Source organism: Astyanax mexicanus, chromosome 24 (assembly GCF_023375975.1).
Source record: "Astyanax mexicanus isolate ESR-SI-001 chromosome 24, AstMex3_surface, whole genome shotgun sequence".
In the NCBI taxonomy this organism is placed as follows: domain Eukaryota; kingdom Metazoa; phylum Chordata; class Actinopteri; order Characiformes; family Acestrorhamphidae; genus Astyanax; species Astyanax mexicanus.
This window is the reverse complement of record NC_064431.1, coordinates 22,138,183-22,164,278: the sequence shown is the minus strand read 5'-3', so window position 1 is coordinate 22,164,278 and position 26,096 is coordinate 22,138,183. Positions and strand designations below refer to the sequence as shown.

The 26,096-nt window shown below is 37.6% G+C and overlaps 1 protein-coding gene across 1 annotated transcript in view; it reads left to right on the top strand.

Moving 5' to 3' along the window:
• srpk1b (SRSF protein kinase 1b) overlaps positions 1-26,096 on the top strand; it is a 257,960-nt gene that overhangs the window by 198,953 nt on the left and 32,911 nt on the right. The window lies entirely within an intron of this gene.

Genomic DNA, 26,096 nt, shown 5'->3' with positions numbered 1-26,096 from the left:
ACTTACAGGCACAGTGCAGGTGTACTCCATTTACTCCACCAGTATTTTGTTAAATAAAAAAAATAACATAAAAGGTATGTTAATATATGGTTTATTCAGTTTTTCAAGAATTCTTATTCATAGTAAGACTGTAATCTACATTTTATAATATACACCAGTATATTGGTTCTATACCAACACCAAAAAAAAAAACACTGAGAGAACCTGTTCTTAGAACATGTACAATATGTCCCTGACATTAATGTTTTTGTCAGCTGTTGTGAACATAGGACCTACAGTGTCTCCCAAAAGTGAGTACACCTGATCAAATTTTGCTAATATTTTTTTATGGGAAAACACTACAGAAATAAAACTTGAATATGTCCGGTATGGCGTTGTTATATGATATAGGCTAATTTATCTGCGTTTTCAATGTGGTCTGTTAAAGTCTGCTAAAATATAGGGTCTTGCTTTAACTAAGACTAGCCCTCTAACCTAGTTAGCAAACACTTCACCAGACTGTTTTGTCATGTGAATAAAACTAACACTTCAGGACAGATTTATCTTCTTTTTTAGCTCCTTGTTTAACGTAGTTTTAACATTAAATCTGAAGGCACTGTTGGCTAATTGTTGGTTAGTTGGCTAATACTAGCTTGCTTGTGAGCTAGCTGTTACACTTACATAGCCAACTGAACAGAAATTGGTAATCAAACTTTGGTTATATTGATTTTTCTTTATTCAACATTTTGGTGGACTTTTTGTTTTGATAATCTGACATTTTAAACAATATTGTTTTTAAACATTGCTCATTATGTTTGTCATGTAACTGCTGAAGAGTTGAACACAACTGACACTATGTAAGAGTGTATTTGTAACAATACACACCAGTGTTAAGGACATTTAACACTAGTTATTGTTGAGCAGTGTTAAATCTTAACTCCTTATAAAGTCAGAATAAAGTGTATTAGAGTGTTAAAATGCTAAGTACAATAGCTAGTGGAGCATATAGACACAATTAAAGTGTTAAAATAAAATCTGAGTTATTTTGAGTTGACATTAGGGCTGCAATGATTAGTCGATATAATCGACAATGTCAGTTATAAAAATTTGTCGACTCCAAATGTTAATGTCGACTAATCATTAATTTGCAGCACTACACAAAGTACTGGGGATACTCACACAGTTTACATTTAACATGGCAACAGATTACACTAAATTTCCTCACTAAATATCAGCACTTTCCACATTTAAAGGGCAATGTTCTGGTCATTTGAAGGTAATTTAAATGAAAAAGTCAGAGAAAGCTAGAAACAGCAGCCATACCCACAGCAAACAGAGATAGAGGGCATGGCAGAAATAATCGTTGACTAATCGACTAATCAGAAAAATAATCGCCAGATTAGTCGACAACCAAAATGATCATTAGTTGCAGCCTAGTTGACATATCTGCTGATATAGCAAGCAATACCAGAGTAGTTTCCACTACAGGAAACATATGATTAGAAAATGACGAGTTTCAGGAGGATGAAACTACCTTCTTCACCATCAAGTCTATTCTGTAAAAGCAAAAGTGCAGCGAGTCTTAACATGCCCAGCTGAGCCACAGGCAGCGGGGCGCCCAGCACAGCGGCTCTGGCGTAGACACCTCCGCTTTTGTTGGCACTGCCAACATTTCCCACTCCCAGGCCATTCTCTACCCACTGCTAACCGGCCCCCTGCTCCCGGTGCTCTGGGGCCGCCGCTGTGTTCTGCAGGGTCTGGAGAGGGCCGATAACGAGGCGATTGTGTCGGAGCGGTGGGGAAGGGTGGAGGATGGCGGTGCTGTTATGATGTGGAGGAGCTCTGGGGCCAGGGCTCATTTGGCTGCACTGTCTCTGCACTGGGCTGAGAACTCCCTCAGCTCTGTGTGAAGAAGCCCACCAGAGAGCCGTGAGGAAGCGGCGTGATGAATGGAGGATAAAGTGAGGAACACTGCTGTTCACAAGTTTACAATCAAGCTCTCCAGCAGTTTAAAACCAATATTGTTGCAGGTACAGCAGGTTTCAGAAGACTGGGACCACCACTGAAATCTGGGAGAAATCTGGGTGACATTTTAGTGGAACTAAAGCTGGAAATAACCTGTGCTTTTAAAATTGAAACAAAAAAATAACACTAAAATGAGTTAAGATCCTGATAAGGGTCTTAGATTTTGCTTAAAATAGTTGCACCCAGAAGAAAGCGTGGAATGGCAATACTAATGTAAAATATAGTGGCGACCGCTGCTACAGACTGAGCAATTTACAGTGTGTTTGTGTAGAGAGCGCTGGGAGGAGGGACTGCAGGGCACGGTGTCTTGCAATCCCATCATGCATCACTGGCTTTTCTCTTCTCTTCAGCGTTTATATTGTTACACTGTTTCAACGTCTTACCTTTAACATTTAATAAACTATACACTGTGTTCCTTTTTTATTTAACATTGGTTCTTAGAGATGGCTATTAGACCCATTAACACCCAAAAGTACAGCTGCAGCTAAAAGCTTTTTCAGATTGAAGCAGAAGTAATTTTTTGTTCAAATGTTTCCATTTAAACACATACATTTAGATACTTAAAGTGGTCTCATGACCAAATACAGTACCGATTGGACACACCTTCTTTAAAAAGACATTAAAATAATTTCAATAATGTTTGTTCTACACAATCCACTGGCCTTAACACAACTGAGATTGTGATTTTTGCATGAGCTGAAGCACAGCAAGAAGAAAAAGTCTTGTTCAGCACCTTCAGGAACTCCTTCAAAATGCTGAGAAAACCATTCCAGGGGATTCTACCTCATGAAGACACTGAGATTAAAATACAGATTGTGCAGACCTGTCCTCAAAGATCAATGTGGCTACACAGACTTGACAACATGCCGCCATTTGACACATCCTTCTACACTGACTAACCTATCACTAAACTACAGAGCAAAACCGTAACTAACCTGAATATATGTATCATATAGAATATAACAAAACACATAAACCTTTGTCTGGACTTTCCGATCTAAAGCAGATGCAGAATAAGGCGGGTGAAAGAAAGCATTACTGTGGATTGTTGGCACTGCGCTTGCAGACAGGCCGTTTGTTTGTGTACTTAGTAACGCGTTACTCTAATCTGACTCTTTTTTCAGTAACGAGTAATCTAACGCGTTACTATTTCCAATGCAGTAATCAGATTAAAGTTACTTATCCAAGTCACTGTGCGTTACTCTCTCTCTCTCTCTCTCTCTCCACCTCACACACACACACACACACACACCGCGTTCCCTTCCCCATCCCCCTCCGCTCTCCCCCAATCACACGCGTCTCGCTTTCTCCCCTGTCTCTCTCTCTCTTGCGCGCTCGGCGTGTCTTTAGTTTCCGCCCATTCTCGTTTTTCCGCCAGTTCTCGGGCTCCCTATCTCTTTATAAAGGCGTTTTTTCCCGGCCACGTCCCAATTCACTAGCCAGGGCAGCGGTCTGCACAGATCTGATTGGCAGAGGAGAGCGTTTGAAGATTTTACACCACACGTGATTGGTCTGTGAGTTTCCCATGCCGCAGAGTGCGTATACCGTAAAGACAAGAAAAGTTCTGACGCTTTAAATGAACACTGTCAAAATTAAATCCTTCTCAGTAGTTTATCGTTTGGGTCCGCATTGGACAACGTCTGGGTCCGGACCCGGACCGCAGTCTGCATATATGTGATCCCTGGCCTCGACCATATACACGGTTTTGTTTTATAATACCACTCCTTGCTGCCCTGCAGAGAACAACAGGTTCAATATTCAGTTTTACAGTGTTAAATATGTCAGGTCAAGAAAGACTTTCTTTATTTTATATTTTTTTTATAAAAACAAGTATTTATGTTAAGTGAAATCAAGAGAAATGGTTTTTTAATTTCATAAAAATAAATAGTTCAACTTTAAATGTCTAGAGATACATTGATGCTGTTAAAAATGCTTTTTCCAATAAAGGGAGTATTGGCAAAACTGGTTATAATTTAAGTTAAGGCGGCGGGACGTGGTGTGTGCAGCTGCTTAAAGTAACTAATAAAGTAACTTGTAAAGTAACTTAGTTACTTTTAAAATCAAGAAATCCATAAAGTAACTAAGTTTTTTTAAAGGAGTAATCAGTAATCGGATTACTTTTTCAAAGTAACTATACCATCACTGCTCTAGGCTGTGTCATATATGCTTATCAGTTTAACCCTCTATTGTTTCCTGGGCTTGTAGAGCTGATGTCATGTAGGATTTTCTGGTATGAGAGAGGCAGTCAGACAGCTTGTCTTTCTTAAAGCTTTTCTGAATTCGTTTTTTTTTCCGTTATGATCAACAGGAAGCCAGGTATGCGCCGGTCGCTGTCGACGTCCAGCAGGGATGAAATTATTCGCTGGTTTAAAGAGGAGCAGACCCTCAGAGTTTGTTTACAGCAAGGCGAGAGTCGAGTTGCCCCCTGGTTTCATGGTGAGTTCAAAGTGTGGGCCATCTGTGAGCTTTAATCCAAGAAAAACCTCTCTCTCTCTGTCTAAGTGTTCTGCTTATAATTACTGGGTTTGTTATTATTATTATTTCAAAGGATTAATGCTATTTCTTTATATGTGTTTGCAATATTACTAACATAATAAATAATTATCTTACAGGTCCACTACCATTTGAAAGAGTCTGTCCTAGGCTATCACCTCTGCAAGTTTGGGCAAATTTCATGCTTAAAATTACATTTCTCATGATTTTCCTATAATGCCAAAACAGGTCCACTACCATTTGAAAGAGTCTGTCCTAGACTATGACTCCTGTAAGGTTGGGCAAATTTCACTGTATTGTTTATTTTATATTAATTTTTTATTATTTTTTACTCATGCTTAAAATTAAATTTCTCATGATTTTCCCATAATGCCAAAACAGGTCGATGACCATTTGAAAGAGTACAACATAGGCTATCACCTCTGCAAGTTTGGGCAAATTTTACTGTATTGATTATTTTATAATAATTTATTTTTTTTTTATTTATGCTTAAAATATTTTTTTTCATGATTTTCCCATAATGCCTAAACAGATCCATGACCGTTTGAAAGAGTCTGTCCTAGGCTATGACAAGTTGTACTGTTTTGTTTATTTTATCTTATCTTCATTTTGTTATATTCTATTTTTATTGTATTATTTTATTTTGTTGTCTTACTTTATTTATATATCTATTTTAACAACAGCTCTTGGGTGTAAACTGAATCGTGAGATCACAATTTCGTTCCACCTCATGAACCACATGTGATACGAATGACAGTAAAATCTCCTTGAATCCTTGAAAACAGGTCCAGTACCATTTGAAAGAGTCTGTCCTAGGCTATCACCTCTGCAGGTTTGGGCAAATTTCACTGTTTTGTTTATTTTTAATACTTGCTAGTATCAGATGTAAATTCATTCTCCAATAAGCCATCACAGGGCCACTGTGAGGCAGTCCTATCAGTTCCTCAGGCTATCAGCACTGCGTATTTCTGCAGGTTTCACTATAGATAGCCCCTTGCACTTGAGGTATTGGATTTAAGGTGATGGTTTTAAACTCACACCCCCTGTTTCTAGCACAGGTGTCTTTAACAGGTGATTTCTAGACTAGACTGTTTAGAAATATGCTGAGCAGCTTAATGGTGGAACAGTTAAGTGGACCTTTTTGTTTTATTTGTTTTGGCATTATTGGAAAATCATGAGAATTTTCATTTAAAGCATGGATTAAAAAAATAATAATAATATAAAATAAACAATACAGTAAAATCTATCCAAACTTTCAGTGTTCATAGCCTAGGACAGACTCTTTCAAATGGTAGTGGACCTGTTTTGGCATTATGGGAAAATCATGAGAAATTTAATTTTAAACATGAATAAAAAAATAAAACAAATTAATATAAAATAAACTAAACAGTAAAATTTACCCAAATTTGCAGGAGTCATAGCCTAGAACATACTCTTTCAAATGGTCATGGACCTGTTTTGGCATTATGGGAAAATCATGAGAAATTTAATTTTAAGCATGAATAATAAAAAACAAATTATATAAAATAAACAATACAGTGAAATTTGCCCGAACTTGCAGGGGTCATAACCTAGGACAGACTCTTTCAAATGGTAGTGGACCTGTTTTGGCATTATGGGAAAATCATGAGAAATTTAATTTTAAACATGAATAAAAAATAAAACAAATGAATATAAAATAAACAATACAGTGAAATTTGCCCAAACTTGCAGGAGTCATAGCCTATGTTGCACTCTTTCAAATGGTCATGGACCTGTTTTGGCATTATGGGAAAATCATGAGTAATTTAATTTTAAACATGAATAAAAAAAAATATATATATATATATATAAAATAAACAATACAGTGAAATTTGCCCAAACGTGCAGGAGTCATAGCCTTGGACAGACTCTTTCAAATGGTAGTGGAACTGTTTTGGCATTATGGGAAAATCATGAGAAATTTAATTTTAAGCCTGAATAAAAAATTATACAATTAATATAAAATAAACAATACAGTGAAATTTGCCCAAACTTGCAGGAGTCATAGCCTATGTTTTACTCTTTCAAATTGTAGTGGAACTGGTTTGGCATTATAAGAAAATCATGAGAAATTGAATTTTAAGCATGATAAAAAAATACAAAAATGAATATAAAATAAACAATACAGTGAAATTTGCCCAAACTTGCAGGAGTCATAGGCTAGAACATACTCTTTCAAATGGTAGTGAAGCTGTTTTGGCATTATGGGAAAATCATGAGAAATTTAATTTTAAGCATGAATAAAAATAAAAATGAATATAAAATAAACAATACAGTGACATTTGTCAAAACTTGTTGGACTATGTTGGACTCTTTCAAATGGTTGTTTGAAAAAAACAAAATTGATCTGTTTTGGCATTATGGAAAAATCATGAGAAATTTTATTTTAAACATGCATACATTTTTTTATTAATATAAAATAAACAATACAGTGCAATTTACCCAAATTTGCAGAGGTAATAGTCTAGGATGGACTCTTTTAAGAGGTACTGGATCTGTTTTGGCCTTTTGGGAAACTCATGAGAAATTTAATTTGAAGCATGGATTGAAAAAGTAATATTAATATAAAACTCTCTCTCTCTCTCTCTTAAAAACCGATGGGATTGTTATGGTATTATATCAAATAGATAATGTACTGCACTAAATCTACAGTGAGGTGAGTTATTTTAATCCGTTTTCTTCTCGTTTCTGGGCTTAATGTATGTCTGAATTAATATAACCGACTGAAACGTGTCTGTCTCTCTCTGTGTTTTTTAGCGTGCTCTCCTTATGCGCGTCTGTTTACCGTAAAATCGCGCGTATACGCGCATCAAAGTTTAAAGCGCGGATGACTTGACTAGGAATTTCCGAAGCGCGGATAGCTTGACTCCGGTGAACACCAGCATAGATGTACTCCTTAATAACTGCCCACATCTTCCCCAAGGTACACAATAAGACACTTCAGCAGACACAGCCGGCCCATCGGGAATCCTCACGAATCTCCCGATTAGCCACTCCGGGCCTGGACACACTGACAAAGTTGTAATTAACTGATTTCCAATTTCCAGTCTTCATTATTCATCTTTTAATAATGCTTTTTCCGCCCAATTCCTTTGGAGGGGAGTGCAGACATATGCTCTCAGTCTTCAAACTGATTGGGCATAAAAAAGGCCACTGCAAATTACATATTTCTTTATTTGTGGATTTCATGCATCTGTTTGCCAGTATTCATGCCCTTAGTGCTGTCATTATCAGCCAGCATTGGCAGAGCAGCCAAAAAAATATTGAGAGCATGTGTGCTGTTTGACAAAAAGGTTAATTTATATAAAATAAAAAAACACTTTTTTTTAGATTTTATATAACATTTTATTATTTTATTGTTTATTCTATTATAATTCTGGTCTAAGTGATTCCTAAATGGCCAGTGAGTTTATTTAACTGCGACTGAGTGAATACAGCCCAAACCCAAGGTGTGTTAAAAACAGTTTTTTTAGTCCGGTGTTCTGTCGAATTTTGCTACCCATCGATACATGCTTCCCAAAGGTACTGCGCATGCGCCGACCTACACAATTTAATTTTTTCTCGTGTTTTATGTATAATTAATCTGGTTTGGGGGGGGGGGGGGGGGGGTTATGTGCATTAAACAACCTGGACGCACTATCATTGCACAGAAGTGTAAATGGAAACTAAAAATTACACTTATTATCATAAATAAATACAAAAGGAGTTTGTAATGAGCTATATTCACTATAACTTTGCCATGGTACAATGAATTATGCACTCCAAATCTAATAACGTACATCTACTGGAATATCACTGGGTACATGCCCTAAAATAGTGCTTCTTTTGTATTTTTACAGTTAAATATTCATTGGGGCAGCACGGTTCGACAAGGTAGCAGAATTCGACAGAACACCGGCCCTCTTTCTCCAGTCCAGCTCCGCCCGCCCTCTCATCAACAGACTTTTGGAAGAAACCAAAGTCACTGGAAAAGAGGGGGAGATCTGAGATTTTGAGGCATGATATTTAATATAATTAAAATAATATATTTCACCGTTCCTATTAAATTATGATTATTTACGTTTATGTCTCACGTTTTAATACAATATAACATATAATGAATATATTAAAACACACAAATTAAAAACCTTTCGGGCAACAAAAAACCCCCGAGCCTAGTTTTGAATGGTCGTGGCTCCACTCCACTGAATCAGTAGCCACAAGAAAGACGTCCTTTTCTCCGGGACCTGCAGGGGGACTGCAGGAGTTCAAAGCCTCGCTGTGTTTTATGGGGAACAGTTATTAATATTGGGTTAAATAATCCAGTATTTCTTCACTCTGGTGCTGAAGGTCCGCTGCGCTGCTTTTTACTCTGTTTCCCCTTTACTCTGTTTTTATTTAAAGCCCTCAGTCTTAAAACAGCGGCACTAGCGGGCCTCCAGCGGGCCTTCAGCACCGATAGTGATTATTACCCTGCCGGATTAGATTAGAGCAGCGCGGCGGAGCTCTGTAAGTCCCGGTGAGTAATTTAGTTAGCTGACTGTTTCAGCTCTCGGTGAAGCGCGGTCTTATTATGATACTTAAACGGCGCTGGGTGTTTGTTTTGTTTCTGAACGAGCAGGTGCTGCTGCAGGTAATCGAGCTAACTGTAGCTAATTAGCTTAGCCAGCCATCCTCCACTCGCTAGCTCGCTAACGTTAGCTATTTTACAGCGTTATTCGCCATTAACACGCTTTAAATAGTCTTACCACTATTTAAAGCGTGTTAATGGCGAATAACGCTGTAAGATAGCTAACGTTAATGAGCTAGCGAGTGGAGCATGGCTGGCTAAGCTAATTAGCTTCAGTTAGCTCAGCCGGCTAAGCTAATTAGCTACAGTTAGCTCGATTACCTGCAGCAGCACCTGCTTGTTCAGAAACAAAACAGACACCCAGCGCCGTTTAAGAGCTGATTCACGACCTTCTCTCCCAGCACAGGGTGTGTTTTTCTCAATCAGCAGTAGCTTTTAAACCACGCTGTAGTTCAGTAATAAGATCGCGTTTCACCGAGAGCTGAAACAGCCAGTTAGCTAACGGTAGTTAAAATACCTAACAGGCCTGAGAGCTCCTCTCGGTACTCCGGTCTAATTCGGCAGGGTTTTTGTAGATATTTAATTTCTGAATCTTATTAATACTGAATTAAAGTATGGTAATCTGGCTAATGTTAAAAAGTCAACTAGCTTTTTACCAAAACACTTTTAGTTAATTTATACCTAATTTTAGCGGTGTGTTCCCACAAGACGAATAAAAAAAAAAAAATAATAATAAAAAAAAAGAGGGGGCCGTCTGCGCATGCGCGAAATTTAGCAGCGGCCGCTAAATTTCGCGCATGCGCAGACGGCCGCCAATATTCGCGCATGCGCAGACGGCCGCTAAATTTCGCGCATGCGCAGAAGGCCGCCAATATTCGCGCATGCGCAGACGGGCCCCTCTTTTTTTATATATATATTTTTTTTATTCGTCTTGTGGGAACACACCGCTAAAATTAGGTATAAATTAACTAAAAGTGTTTTGGTAAAAAGCTAGTTTACTTTTTAACATTAGCCAGATTACCATAACTTTAATTCAGTATTAATAAGATTCAGAAGTTAAATATCTACAAAAACCCTGCCGGATTAGACCGGAGTCGGTGAAACGCGATCTTATTACTGAACTACAGCGTGGTTTAAAAGCTGCTGCTGATTGAGAAAAACACACCCTGTGCTGGGAGAGAAGGTCGTGAATCAGCTCTTAAACGGCGCTGGGTGTTTGTTTTGTTTCTGAACAAGCAGGTGACGCTGCAACTGGATTTTATAAAGATATGAGAAAAGAATGCTTTCGTCGTGGATTTAACATGAAAAGGTAAGCTGCTGTTATGTTCTGATTTGTGCAGGCAGTTTATGCACTTAACGTAACTCCGTTAGACAACTAACTTACAGAGCTAGCGTTTGTTGTGCCTCCGGCTTAGTTTTCTGCAGTCCATGATTTATTAGCTAAGGTGTTTAGTTTATTTTGACCCCAAACAGCAGCATTCACTGCATTTTGCATACTATTAACTAACCGCGTGAATCCACTGTACGTGCAAGTTAGCGTTAACTTCATCACGAACGAATAACGGATTAGTAAACACACTCTTGTCTTTTTTTTTAATCCTCACAGTTTCTGTCAGAAAACACTGAAAGAAAACTTCTCTGTCTCTGTTTATACAGGATGGTTTTGGTTTAAAGCTGGGTTTGTTGTGCTGGATATTTGGTTAGGAGCAGGAGATTTTATAAGATGTGTGGCTGCATAATTGTGAACTGAGATCGCGGTCTGTGAAGTTACACCCGCAGCTTAACCAGTGACTTTAAAAAAAACAAATAAACACAGCTGTTACTGGACTTTGTGGGTTTAAAAAAATGAGTTAATTAATTTTAAAAGACTAGGCTACTAATGTTGGCCCTGCTGAGTCCAGCTGATCATCCAGAAATAAACATTACCTATGCTGGTCAAAAGCTATTTAAAGAGCTAACCTCCCAGGGTGTGTTTGTTTGTTTTTTCTGGTTTTGAGCATTTTTTTAAGGAGGGAGTGTACGTCTGTGCTGCAGTAGAAGAGTGTAATTTTAGAAAAGTTGCTGTATTTGTCTCACTGTCTTAGATAGTATAGACTTTAAACATGTTACTAAAAATTAACACTGGACCGTGTTTTTAAATACTTGCCATTCTGGATGTCCTGAACATTTTCATGGAGGCCTGTGTGTTTTAAAAAATATATTTTTTATGTCTGTTAGTTTTATTTATATAAAGTAAGACCTGTAGATCTACTTTATTGGATAAATTGATACAGCTACCATGAACTGTTATGTTTCTGTTCTGTAAAATCAGGCCCAGTTCCAAAAGACACAACATCCTCAGTGTCCTGGAGCTCCAGCTGAAGCACTGGCCACTCGACCTTCTCCATCCCCACCCAAAAGAGGTTGATGAATATATGTTAATACATTAATAGCTTAATGTTATTACTCTATTTATTCTTATTACTGACTTACCGGGGGAACTAATTAAGGGACGGAAACACACACAGAGAAATGTGTTGGCAGTGCTGTTGCTAATTGTACTGAGTGTCTGCAGGGTGCTTATTGTTTCTCAGGTGGTAAATCATGTTTGTTGTTGAATGTGCATTTTTTTTCCTTCCCACCTTGTAAAATCCTGCCTTTGCAGTCCACTTTAAAATATTTCCAAACAGAGAGGTGTAATACGCTCTTTCGATCTTACAGCTGCTGTTCACACTGCTAATAAATAAAAAACAAACCCAGTTGATTTTATCGGAGCGCCAGTACCCAAACCCGACTGACTAAAACTTTCAATCGTAACCACCTTACACTTAACGATTGAGATGACACGACCGCAACTCAACTGCAGCTCGACTCTAGCCAGACTCTAGCCGTGATTTTTATCCTGACTCTGGAAATTTGTCTGCAACTGTGAAATCATTGGAAAATCGTTATGTACCTGAACTCTCTTCACCCTTAATGTAGCAGCTACCCACTGAATAACTGTTAGCCTGTTCTATAGCGACTGTAATTTCCTTCTGTCTGTTTCTTACACTCTGTAGGTACTTATATATATTTTTTTATTGAACGTGGCAGCGTGCCGACAATCACAAGTATTGCAAATGTTGGGATAAATTTCAGCCAATTTAACTTTACTTTAATGTGCTCTGTGTACTCTGCAGGTACTTCTAAGGCAGCTAGTTGAAGGCGTGATTGAGGTCCATGCCAGAGGGGTTCTGCACTGTGACCTCAAGCCATAGAACATCCTGGTTCAGATGTACAGTTAGGAACCACGCCTTCATCTTCTGTTCTTCTGGTATGGGTTTTCAGTGAACACTACAGGCAGAGAACTGTCTTCGTAGAAGCTACCATTACTGAATAGAGATTCAGGTCAAAAACATTCCTTAACGCTCAGTCACTGTCTCTAATTTACTTTTCAGGACCTTCCTCATGAGTGGTTTACCCATGAGGCCAAATCCTCCACAGTGTTGCAGATAGGAATCATCCTGCTGTGTGTGAGAGGTGACCCTTCAACACCAGCACGGAGATCACCTCAAAGAAGTCTCAGATCATCTCTCCACCATCTGCTCTATGACCCCTGGCTAAGTATACACCACGACACAGCCACCACATCAGGCACACCTCAGTCAGGTACCATATAAAACAATAATAATAATAATTTTAAAAAATCTATATTTTCAATCTCTAGTTTAGAGAGTTCTCTAGTAGAGCTGGGCGATTAATCGATTTTATCGATAAATTCGAATTTATAGTTAAGGACAATGTGTTTTTATGAAAATCGATTTTCTCTGAGTTTTCTTTTTCACCACAGACGCTCCTCTGTGGGCACAGAGTGAGCTTAGCTAGCTCCCTCCATACCTCCCTCCCTCCAGCGCGCGCACCCCCCGCCCCTCCCTCCCTCCCTCCCTCCCTTGCACGCACAAACACACACGCGCACACACACACACACACATACACAAAACACATGACGGCGGAGCTTAAGAGCAACTAGCTCCGTGATCTGGAGTTGGTTCGGTTTTGCGGCATCTTCCAACCGTGTACCAGGTTTTGTATGCACTACAAGTTAAGATGTTTTGCATATTCATGAGAAAAGATCTCATTTTATAGAACACTGGCACTTATTTAGTGCTTTGTTTTGCAATTCTAGCCCAATAGGGAAAAGTATTTACTTAAGAGCATATAAATTGTACTTGTTTTCTATTGTCTACTTTGTAAGTTTTATCAAAAAAGGGCACCATTTTATTTATTTCTATTTGTTTTTAAGGGTGTGTTTTTATTTATTTATTTATTTTTTAAGTTTGAGGGTGCATTGTGTCAGTACCTAAACTATGTTGGAGAAAGCTTTCTAAAAGTCACTAGATGTTTACACTAGACTCACTAGACTCACTGTTTACAATATATATATTTTTTTGCTTGTTTCTGGTTGCACTTTAACCGCAAATGGAACATTTTAAGTGAAAACAAATTAAATAAGAACTAGTTTTAACCATTTCTTTATCATCTTTAGTTTATTTTTTTGTAGGGGGGAAAAATCTATTTAAATCGAAAATTGGATTTAATTTCGGCCATATCGCCCAGCTCTATACTCTAGTTTAGAGGGTTTTTTATAAAACACACCTAAGGAAAATAGCAGGTATTAATAAAGCTATTGATTCCATACTTTTAAAAAGGTAATGATTTTCTTTAACTATATAAATGTTTTAATCGTTTTGTGTATTGTATGCTTTTAATTGCTTCCTGTTTTGTATTTGTGTTCATGTACTTAAGGCTTTAATCCTTTTATCTTGATATTGTTTATCTTTTGATGTTTATTAATTACTTAACTGTATTTATCTTTATGTAGTATACTGTTAGTGTTTTAATCCATACACTTTTTGTATATATTTCTTTTATTGCTTAGTTACTTGCTTTATTAATGATTATTGTATTGGTGTTTTAGTCTTATTTTGGGCTAAAAAACATTTTAACATTTGTCTTTTAGTGCTTTAATAAATTAATATTGTACTTACCTTTTACTATTTTACTATTAATCTTTCTGTACTTAATTATACATTATTTTTTATTTATTTTTTTATTAAATTAAAGGCGGGTTTATTAATTGTATGTCTTTATACGGGATTTTATATTTGCATTGTATATATTTTTGTTTCATTTAATGTTTATGCTCTTTGTCTTTTTCAGATTTTTACATTTTTAATTTGTGTATTGACCCAAGGAGTATGGGTTCCTCTCAAGGTTTCTATCTCTCTTTCTGAGAGAATTTTCTTTGCCGCTGTCTCCTTTGTGCTTACTCAAAAGAGGTTTGGACACTTTTTTTTTTTTTTTTTTAACTGTTCTTAATTTTGTTTGTTTCTTAACTTTGTCAATAAATGTTTTTTTATTGCTATCACTCTTGTCTGTTTATTTGATCACACTATCGCTAAGTTTCTTGAAATGTGTTTATGGAAAAAAAATAATTTTAATATTTTATTAAATGTGGATTTGATGCCCACATTCAACCACTTTTTAACACTTCAACTGAACACTGAAAGAATAAATCAGAAATTATTGATTTATTATTAATGTAATGAACAGAGATGTTCTGAAGTTAAAAGCTGATTATCCCATGTGTCTCATATTCCCAAATATGATAAGGTTGATAAGGTCATGTCAGCTCCAAGGACAATTTATTCATTTAATTGAATTTATATAAATAATGTATCTGGTAATATACAAAGGCTCTCAGTGTTGTTACACCTTTTTGTTATACTTAAAACCAAAGTGTAATTTTCAACAACTCGCCTCTATGTGATGTTTGACCACTTAGGAATTACACTGACATTACTTCTACAAGTCATGGGATAGTAGGTTTGAGGCTGATCATGAAGTGTTACCTCAATGTATTGGCCAGTAATTTATTATTGAAGGTTATTCATTCAAATTTATTGTGACTGGTGGTCTGCCTACAATTGTCTGTGCAACTCTGAGAAATATCTATATACACGATTAAAGCTTTGGGATTTACATGTGCAAAATTAAGCCCTGCATACAGAAATATACTGATAACTTTCTGATGCTTTAAAAAATAAGAATCAAAGGAATCAAATTCCAAAAGATAAGCATTAGCATTTCAGAAGTACTGTCTGAGGTCAGCATACACACTAGAAAAACAGAGAAAAAAAAAAGTCACAGTTCTTACAGTCTGCTTGTCTTACCAGGTTCCATGAGACACTGCAGTATCCCTTTATTCATCCAATAACATAAATTATACATTAATAAAACATCTGTTTTATTAGAAATACTTGTTCAAATTACAAATTAGCACCCACAACTCCACAGAGGTTGGAGGACCATAATTTAATATAATTATATATTTAAGTTACATGATTTTGAGCATATTACTACATTATTTTGCCTTTCAAAAAATGCCAAGTGAGCAAATCAAATCTAAAACTTTTTTTTTGTTCCCCCTCTGCATGTGATACATAGAGATCAGTAACATCTTTCAGTAAAAATGGTCTGTAAAAACAATATGAAATTTGAAAAGGGAAAAAAATACAAGCTACAAAAAATGTAACTTTCAAAATAAATTCATGGTGATCACTTGATTATGACAGAAATGGACACCTGCTAAAACCACATACCTATCCTTTTGGTTTGAGGTAAATCTGTCTACCACAAACCAAAATATACAATTACAGTAGAGGAATCCTGCTTTAAGATATTTGGCCTCAGATGCATCAGTAGCACTTTACAATTAATTTACATTGTTTAACCATACTTATGTTAGAATGCCTCAACTAATTATTATTATGACACTAGTTAAGATATTAATTCCTACAAAATGTTAAAACTGATATCGCAATTCATCTTTATTTACAACATTCTTAAGCATTATAATTTAGAAATGTTAAATAATATTTACCACTTAATTACCACTTAATGTTTATTACAGTCGTAAGTACTGTTATTTTTTACCCTGATTGTAAAGAGTTACAGATGCATCAGTAGCTGGGTAGAACAATATGAATATGACTGCTGTCTAAATAAATTAAAAAGGCTTTTTTTTTACGGCAGCCTCACGCTGACACAGGGTCCCAAGCAGTGATGTTAGTAACGCGTTACTCTAATCTGACTCTTTTTTCAGTAACGAGTAATCTAACGCGTTACTATTTCCAATCCAGTAATCAGATTAGAGTTACTTATCCAAGTCACTGTGCGTTACTCTCTCTCTCTCTCTCTCTCTCCACCTCTCACACACACACACACCGCGTTCCCTTCCCCATCCCCCTCCGCTCTCCCCCAATCACACGCGCCTCGCTTTCTCCCCTGTCTCTCTCTCTCTCGCGCTCGGCGTGTTTTTAGTTTCCGCCCATTCTCGTTTTTCCGCCAGTTCTCGGGCTCCCTATCTCTTTATAAAGGCGGGTTTTCCCGGCCGCGTCCCAATTCACTAGCCAGGGCAGCGGTCTGCACAGATCTGATTGGCAGAGGAGAGCGTTTGAAGATTTTACACCACACATGATTGGTCTGTGAGTTTCCCGTGCCGCAGAGCGCATATACCATAAAGACAAGAAAAGTTCTGACGCTTTAAATGAACACTGTCAAAATTAAATCCTTCTCAGTAGTTTATCGTTTGGGTCCGCATTGGACAACGTCTGGGTCCGGACCCGGACCGCAGTCTGCATATATGTGATCCCTGGCCTCGACCATATACACGGTTCTGTTTTATAAAACCACTTCTTGCTGCCCTGCAGAGAACAACAGGTTCAATATTCAGTTTTGCAGTGTTAAATATGTCAGGTCAAGAAAGACTTTCTTTATTTTATATTTTTTTATAAAAACAAGTATTTATGTTAAGTGAAATCAAGAAAGACCATATTTTATTTTTTATAAAAAAAAATTATTTATGTTAAGTTAATTCAAGAGAAATGTTTTTTTAATTTTATAAAAATAAATAGTTCAACTTTAAATGTCTAGAGATACATTGATGCTGTTAAAAATGCTTTTTCCAATAAAGGGAGTATTGGCAAAACTGGTTATAATTTAAGTTAAGGCGGCGGGACGTGGTGTGTGCAGCTGCTTAAAGTAACTAATAAAGTAACTTGTAAAGTAACTTAGTTACTTTTAAAATCAAGTAATCCATAAAGTAACTAAGTTACTTTTTAAAGGAGTAATCAGTAATCGGATTACTTTTTCAAAGTAACTATACCATCACTGGCAGTGCAGCTCTCCAACTGCTGCGAATGACAGGTTGATGAATGCGGGGAGCGTTTGATGAGGTCTTAATGGCAGCTGGCATTAAAGCTTCTTGTGAACTCCAACACGCCTGATGCCTCCACACTCCAGACCCCCGCCTCACCCTGTCAATCAAAGCCCGAGCAGAGCTAACAGTGGCGCACCATGGACCTGCTCCAGTTCAGCAGGGAGAGAGAGAGAGAGAGAGAGAGGGAGAGTGTGAGAGAGAGAGAGGATGAAATGAGGCTTCTTCATTACTTTCTTCTTCCCCTGCTACATCCATCTCTCTTATAGTTCCTTCACTCCTATCCTATTCCCTCTTCTACTCTCTTCTCTTTCCAACCAGAAAGTCCCTCACTTGTTTAATACAGATCCACACAGCTTCTGAATGAATCAATGAACAACACACCAATCCACCACAGCATTAGAACAAGGTGTGCCTGTGAGATCAGAACAGCACAATAAAAAGAGTAACTTCTAAGCAACTAAAGGCCTTTTTAGAAAGTCCACCATTAGAAAAAAACCTGGACAACAATTTAAGGTCACATGCATATTGAAACAATACTTTGTGGACAGATTAGATATTTTTTGTTTTAATTGAGAAGGAACATATTTGTAAAAAAAAAAAAAAAAACATTATCCCAACTGTTAAACATGGTGATGGTAGTATCAAAGTTTGGACCTTTTTGCTGCATCTTCAATGATAGAACAATGATACTAGCAAATATCAGGACATCTATCTGTGAGCTGAACCTCAACAGAAAGAGGGTCATCCAGCAAGACTTCAAGGTTCCATCAAGGTCAGTGATGGTATCAGGAGTGGTTCAACATTGGCTGTAGGTTCAATCTAGGTTGTACACTGAAAATGAGGCCTAGATGGTACCTATGTGACATTAAGATCAACTGTAATGACAGGGCCCATTTAAAAAAAATTCAACAGAGCCAATAATGCTCACCTGGAATCCACCTAGCCCATGTTTCACCCATGTGAGCCCAATATAAGAATGTTGTTTGGGTTGGAGCTGTTAAAAACATTCAACCTATAGCATTAAAGCTCAACTAAACATCAGTTGAAGTTTTAATGGTAATGCAAGAGAAGGCAACCAATCTGAACAGAGGTAATTTGCAACATAGCAGACTTACAAAAACACATTCCAGAAATAAAGATCAAAACACAATAAAAAGTGTGTATTTTGGTACACAAACCCACGTATGTGTCATTAACGGACATCATAGAGAAAATAAAATATAGGACAGTGTTATATTTGTCTCATTTAAAGCAGCAGTCTCCAAGACTTTTACTTAGATTTAAATTTAATTGAAAGCAGTAGCATTCCTTAGTTGGGAGGGAATAAAATAAAAAGTACTTAATGGCGTCAGCTGGTAGGACCATCCTTGCAGCATCTAATGCAGCATATTCATTCTAAAAACAGAGTCATAGGTCACATACACACACAAAAAAAAACAGAATTCTACACAGCAGGGGTAAAAAGGTCTAGTAAGGCTGTATCATTGGTGGGCATCCGATGCCATCAGCAGCCGGAGCCCGAGAGACGACAACTTCCCATGCTGTCCCTTGGTGGAAAGATGGTATTCCGTTCCTTTATCACCTCATCACCAGTGCTGTTCTCTAGAGCGTTGGATGCTTGGAGATGCTGAAATGGTGACAGGTGGTGACAGTTGGAAACAGTTGGAAAAGAGGTGGTGGCTGACTGTCTGTCTTGTATATACTGGAGGAAGCATGAGCTTGTCTTCACCCTTCAAGTGTCAGGAGCGTTTCAAGAGATGGGAAGTGTCCCAAGTGAGTGGGTGGCATAATTGACTGAGGCTTAGGTAAAATCTGAGATAAAATTGGGTAGAAAAAAAAAACGCTCAACAACTCAAACTCGAGAGTTAATTTGTCTTCTTAGCTTTCTTTATCTTCTTCGTCTTATCTGCTTGCTCTGAGTCCCCTTGCTGGGTATCTTCTGGATCCTTCCAGTGCAGGCAGTTGTATGAGAGAAGGGCGGTAATCAGGTAGGTGACCATGCCCGTGTAGCCACCGATGACCAAACACAGCGGCTGCATGAGCACGAACAAGCAGAAGACGTTGACGGAGGCACTTTCTGGCAGGTCTACACGGTCCTCCCGACTTGCTCTGAGCACCCCGAAGAAGTAGACGAGTGCCACAGCAGGGTAAAAGGCCAGTTCCACCATGTTGGTCTCTTTCTTTAGGCTTTCAAGTCCTTTCACAAATCTCAAACAGTTCCAGCAGTTTCCCAGAGAGAGAATCCTCCGCCACACACACTTCCACACACTCAACCACACACACACAAACACTCTCTCTGCGGAGCCGCCGAGGGATCGGAAGACTCCTCCCAGGGGAGAGGGTGATACAGTCTCTGACCTTTAATCTGGAGTTGAGGTAAAACATTAGCTTCCCACAGCTTTATCGCTCATCTGGCAAGCTGTCAAGGAGTGCAAGGTCTGTTCCCAGGGTCACGCCGCTCTCTGAAAACGATCCTTACTCTATAAAGTAGCACCGCCCCTGCTTCCCTGTTTGATCAATCTCCTGCTGTGCCAGAGAAAGCCTCACCTGGTTGCCCCACTGTGCCTACTGAAGAGTCTGGTCACTGCAGGGACCAGCTTAATAACAAGTATTTAATCTTCTCATTCCCATCGAGAGTGGATCTGATTCATGTAAGCTTCCTAAAAACAAGAGCATCCTGTGAGTAGATTAGTAGTAAAGTGGACCTTTCTGAAAACTTTGCATCAGATTTTCCAAAGACCAAAGTCCTTATAGGCAAGTTAGTTCACTTTGTGGCAATCTTTGCAATGCCACCGGGTAGTTATATTGACTTATATAAGAACACCCTACTGTCTGTTTGAATAGGGACAATAATAAAGTTAAGCAAGGGAATAATTACCATTACCACCACCATGTTTTAATTCACTGATAAAATCTGATAAAAATCTCATTACATGGTTTGTAACCTTTGGTTCTGTAATGCACAAAAAATTAATTTCAGCTTTGTATGGTTACTGTGCCTGTGCATATCTCTTCACAAGGGGGGGGGGGGGTGGTTTCTACACTACCATGCTCTCTTCTCTTTTTGCTCGCAGCGTAAACAGTACTCTGATTGGCTCTTTAAAGGGCTTGTCTTTATCTTACATCACTAGTACTCTCTCTGGTAAGACCCAGATTTAAAAGTAGCAGATTTATTATTAACAGACTACCTGCGGATGCCTAAAAAGCTGTTAGCTAAGAAAAAACATTAATTTCTTTTCAAATTTTAAACAGAATTCCTTTTCGAAAGGTCTGAATCCTGTAAAGCCTGAACCACTAAATAATTACTAGAACGATTTTCTCTTATTGCATGTTGCCTTGGGAGTCTTTCTGGTCAAGAATGTTCTTCCCAATAATGTAAGACCAATCTTTGCATTCTTGGTATTAAGAAATACCACAAGTAGAGTCAAAAAAGAAGTAGGCAGTCTGGATCTCAAGAAGAGCCTGGATTAGTTTTGTGTGGTAGTGCTTATTAATGGATTAGTACCCAGGAGCCACCTCCCTAGGAGACAGGTTTTTTACCATTCATTCCTTTATGAAACCATTTCTACCAAAGAATATGGAAATGGAGGATGGTAGAAGACACATGCTGAATGTTCAGCAAACTAAAATATAGTTTAAAATATAGTTTTTAAGCAATGCTTGAGCTCTCCACCCTGGTAAAATATGACGGTAATAAAATCTTTTAGAAGATGGTCAGCACAAACAAAATTTTGCAAACATGTGCAACTTTAGATCACCATGAACTGATTATATTCATGCAGCTTGCCATAACAGGTTAGATGCATGTATGACAGGGAATTGTGAAAAAGTGAAAATAAACAGTGATGAAAAATCCTGATATTCTATTATTTCTGGCCATAATGCCCAGCTCTAGTTGCCATAAAACATCTGGACATACAATAAAGTGTGGTTAACTAATGACACCTCAGGCAAATACGATTTGGCATTCAGGCAACTCACAGTCGTTTGAACACCTGCAAACTACACATGGCTGTTTTCTCGGTTTGATTGCTATCTTGGCTTAGCATGGTGAGGATGGCAGGACAATGTGTGTGGTGACACACGCACACACACACACACACACACACACACACACACACACACACACACATACATACATGCCCTGTCCCACGCACAGAGACAGAAATGCCAGGCAGGATATGCCAGAAGCGCCCCACACGCTTTGACCCCGGCAGCCTCTTCGTCCTCGTTAATCATCTTATCAGGATATGGTGAGGGTCTTCATTTGGTCCTCAGCCCTTCAATTTGCCGCACTTAGTCGCATCCAGAATGGGGATATTTTGGGCCTCTTTGACGCAATGCGGCAGAAACACAGTAATTAAAGCGCCAAAATCACAGGGAATGGTGGCATTTGGCTGACATTGTAAAAAAAAAAAACATTCACCCCCACCCTCCCCCTATTCTCCATCTTTGTCCTGTGTGACAATGCCAGGCCCTTACAGTGGTGAGCTGAAGCTTGAATGCATATTGCATGGATCACTATGGCAGGTTAAGATAAGGCATAGAAATAAGCCATAATAAGAACTATAGGTCAATATCAACATACTCCAGAAATATGCCTTTTTTGTCGACTTTATAGTTCATTGTTTACATTTCATAATTGTGTAACCATTTTTTTTGTCAAGACAGTGGAATATTCACCTTCAACTTAAAGCAACGGTCTGTAAGTTTTGTGGATTTCGAGACCTCTTTCTGGTAATAATGTGCAATGCAGGTTAATGTCTAAATGGCTGTGTAAAATTCTTTTGATTGAGTACAGTGTAATGTTTTATTAATTTTGTTCATTTATAAAATACTGTCTAAATATAGAGAGCAAACCTACCAAACAAACCTACCAAACCGCTGTTTTTTTTAATGAATATATCAGACATTGCAAGGATGATCCTACCAGGCCTCTGATACCATTAGAAAAGCTTGTACTTTTAAAATTACTGCTTTCAATTTAAAAAATTCAAACGTAGGGACTTCTGCCCTAAAGTACCTCTTGTACATTTTAAACAGTTTTCTTTTATGTGGGGGGACTGGTTCAGTTGAATAATTATTGTATTGGTTTTAAATATTTTTTTAAAGAAATTATATTTTCTTAGTGTATTTTTTTTATATAATAATGTATAGTACCACATTTAGAGTTTTTTTTTATAGTAGATTAATACTAAAGTCTTCCAAACTATGAAGAAAAATATTCTTTTAAATAGCACCTCTTGCTCAGATGACAGCTTTGCACATCTTGGCATTTCCTTTATGAGCTTTATGAGGTAGTGTTACAGTTAACAGTTGTGCTAAACAAGAGTTTATTGACATCTTAACGTATTTAGAAGCATCAGTTGTAAAGTTGTGAAGAGGTAGATTTGGTATACAGTGAATAGCCATATGTAAGTAATGTTCTAATCCATATTATGGCAAGAACAACTCAATAAAGTAAAGAAAAAAGTTTAATTAAGAAATGACTAGCTTGCCATTACATGATGGACACATACATGACAGGAAATGTAACAAAAACAATTATGTTGGGAAAATATGATTTCTGTTTTGTCTGAGGTCTAATAAATGTAATTAAAATAATCTGTTAAGTCTATTTTTGGAAAGTTATAATCTGCTAAAAGGCACAGTACTGCTACAGGCTCAGGCGGGTCGTTGTAGTTGTTGATTTTAGTGGTGGGCACCACATGGTGCACAATTAGCGCTAAAGGTCCGTCTTTCTCTGTTCATTCCCTCTCTTCCTCCTCCTACTCTTCTTCTTCTTCCTCCCCAAACCTCAGGCTGTGCCAGCCTCTCAACAGGGGCACATCTGCACATCCTCGTGGGGTCCACCCACCAGCCCTCCATCCGGCTGCCCAACCATGGCCTTTTTCAAATCACGCCCTGCGCTGACAGCATGAATAGAGGAGGCGGTGGAGGTGGTGGTGGTCGCAGGGCAGCGTCCGAGGTGCAGTATCACAGCCCGGCTCTGTCAGTGTTGGTTGATCTCCATAACGCCTGCTTCTCCCTCAGGAGCTGCCCTGGATATTCTGCTAAAGACAGATTCCGAGAGGAGCTGAAAACTATCAGCCAGCTTTTAATGGCCTGCTGTCCCGCGGGGGGGCGGCGGCAAAACAGGCTGGACTGATCAGCAGAGGCACATGCATTTCTTCTCTTCTCAGATCACTGGCACAGTTTTCCTGCAACCTGTAATGGCTTTTTTAGTATGCCTGGAACAAACTAATGACAGTTATAATTTGTGCATTTTGCTCATTTGCTTATTTAAGCCAATTCCCTCTGTTTATATTAATCAAAATGTTTGTCATCAACCCCTTAAACAACTGAATAACGAGATTTATAAGAAAAATATTGCTGAAAATGAACTGAATTAGAGATTATGATGATCATATTATATTATTTAATGTGATGTACATAATGCTTCTTGTGTCTGTGGGTCCACAGCTCATAATTCTCTGAACTACATTCATCAATCAACAGGAATTAACTTAAAGGGTAGTAATGATAGGACCCCTAACTCACCATCAGTGTGTAGTCTTGTCCACCAGGGCTACCTTTTGCCCTAAATATTAGTTTACATTTTATATAGCATTTAACTGCCTGTCTGTAGGGTTGTAGGCAATAAGAGCAAGTTACTACGTATTGTATCTTTATTGTAAAGTGTTCATGACATGATGCTGGCTGAGAATTAGGGCTGGGTATCGGAATTCGATACAAAAAAGGCACCAACGGAAATGTCTCGGTACTACGAATACCGAAAGAACTGCAATGAAAGAACACTTTTGGATTATTTTTTCCATGTAAATTTAAAATGCTGGTAGAATGGAAGCAGGACATTTTATCCCATATTAAGGAACAGAAACACAAGCTAAACTTCTCTGAGTAAGCAATAGTTAGTCACAATGAGAGGCTTCATTAGCTTAACTATAACTACTGTGAATTGTACTATATACTGCAATATACAGCATAATAAGCTTGTGGTTGAAGAAGGTTTAAGACATAGGTCAACAGTCATCTCCACATAGGGCACCATAAGACTGCAGGGTTAATTTGAAGAGCAAGCCTAACATAACTAATCAAGTGTCTGCAGTCTGAAAGAAGCTGATTAAACAAGTGGAATCAGGTGCTTATGCTTGATTAGACTAGAACCCTGCGCCCTGCACTGAGGACCAGCCTGCTGACCCCTGATTTAACCCCTGAGTAGAGGTGGGAAACACGGTAAGCCTGGATAAGCTGAATTTACTTAAATCATTTCAGACTGAAAACTTTTAGACACTATAACTTAATCGTAAGTTAATTTAATTGATGTTTGTTGGTAATATTAATTGCTGGAAATGCTATAAAGTGAACAGTACAGCACGCAGCCAGCAAAGAGTTAACAGCCCAGAAAGTGTTTCTTGCTCTTACAGTCAGAAAACACGCCAGACAGTTAATCCTAATATATGATCTATAAGTTTACCTTGAGGGGGGGCTACCTCAGGTAAACTTTTTGGTTTGTGCCAAAACTACAAACTCAAAGAACTACATTTGAATGTATTTGTGACCACAAATGTTCACCTAATTCAAAATAATTGAGTAATGAAATATCCAACAGATTTTTTTTTTAGTTTTAAGTTTAAAACAAAACACCTAAAATATTGTACTACTTTAAAGAATATATATTTTTTATTTAGCTTGTATTAACATAACAGCTTTAAATATTTAGTAAAAACAAACACATTCTATTTTGTAAACAGTAACATGCAAAAGTATTTTGTACAATCTACATATATATATATATATATATATATATATATATATATATATATATATATATATATATATCTGTTACAATAACTACATTAATAATTTATCGAAGAAAACCTCAATAAATTGGCCAATCGTTTTAGTAGCAGTGAATTCAATTAGCAACAACATAATTAAGCCTGTATGTTGACTCTGTTTAAAATGCATTTTTATTTTATTTACCTAATTTATTTATTGTTTGTATTTTAATTCTAATGTCTGAATTTTCTTAATAATTAATGTTTAATTATCTTTAAAATGACTAAATGTATTATTGTGCTATTATATTATCATTATATCCGTTGCATAAAAATAGTCTTAAATTAACTATTGTAATAGTTATTGCAATTATTTCACAAAATATCAAGACAGGCCAAACATGAAAGCTAAAATAATATATTGTAATAAAAAAATCTACCACACTACTAAAGTACAGAATATTTAGGACATATAAATACAAATAGACTGCACACACACACACACACACACAAACAACAATAAAAAAATAATACAGGATAAACTGCATTTAAGAAAGAAAAACACTTTTAGCGTGATATTAATTAATTTGGGCATGTAAAAAATTCTGTCAATATTGTTGCGCAAGATATTACACGGCACGTGTTTCATGCCGTGGTTCATCTGCTCATATGTTAACCTAATGGGGAAAAACATTTAAGTGAATGTCACAGCACTGTAATGGATTTCTCTATATGGAGCCACATGGAGGGAAACAGGAGGAAATGTGGAGAAGTTAACAGGCAGTGATTTCACAATCACTCAAACGACAGTCGCTTGCTTCCGAATGCACTCAGCGTCGCCCGCAGAAAGAAAAGTGCATTTGAGGAAGGAGTTTTTCTCGTTGTTTGGCAGTTCAGCAATCCATCTAAAATTCTGTGTTAACTGGGGATGAGTGGGTACGTCAGTGAACCCCACAGCGAGAGGAAATCAGCCGTCTTTCTGCTGGATATGGCTTTTATCAAAGTGCTG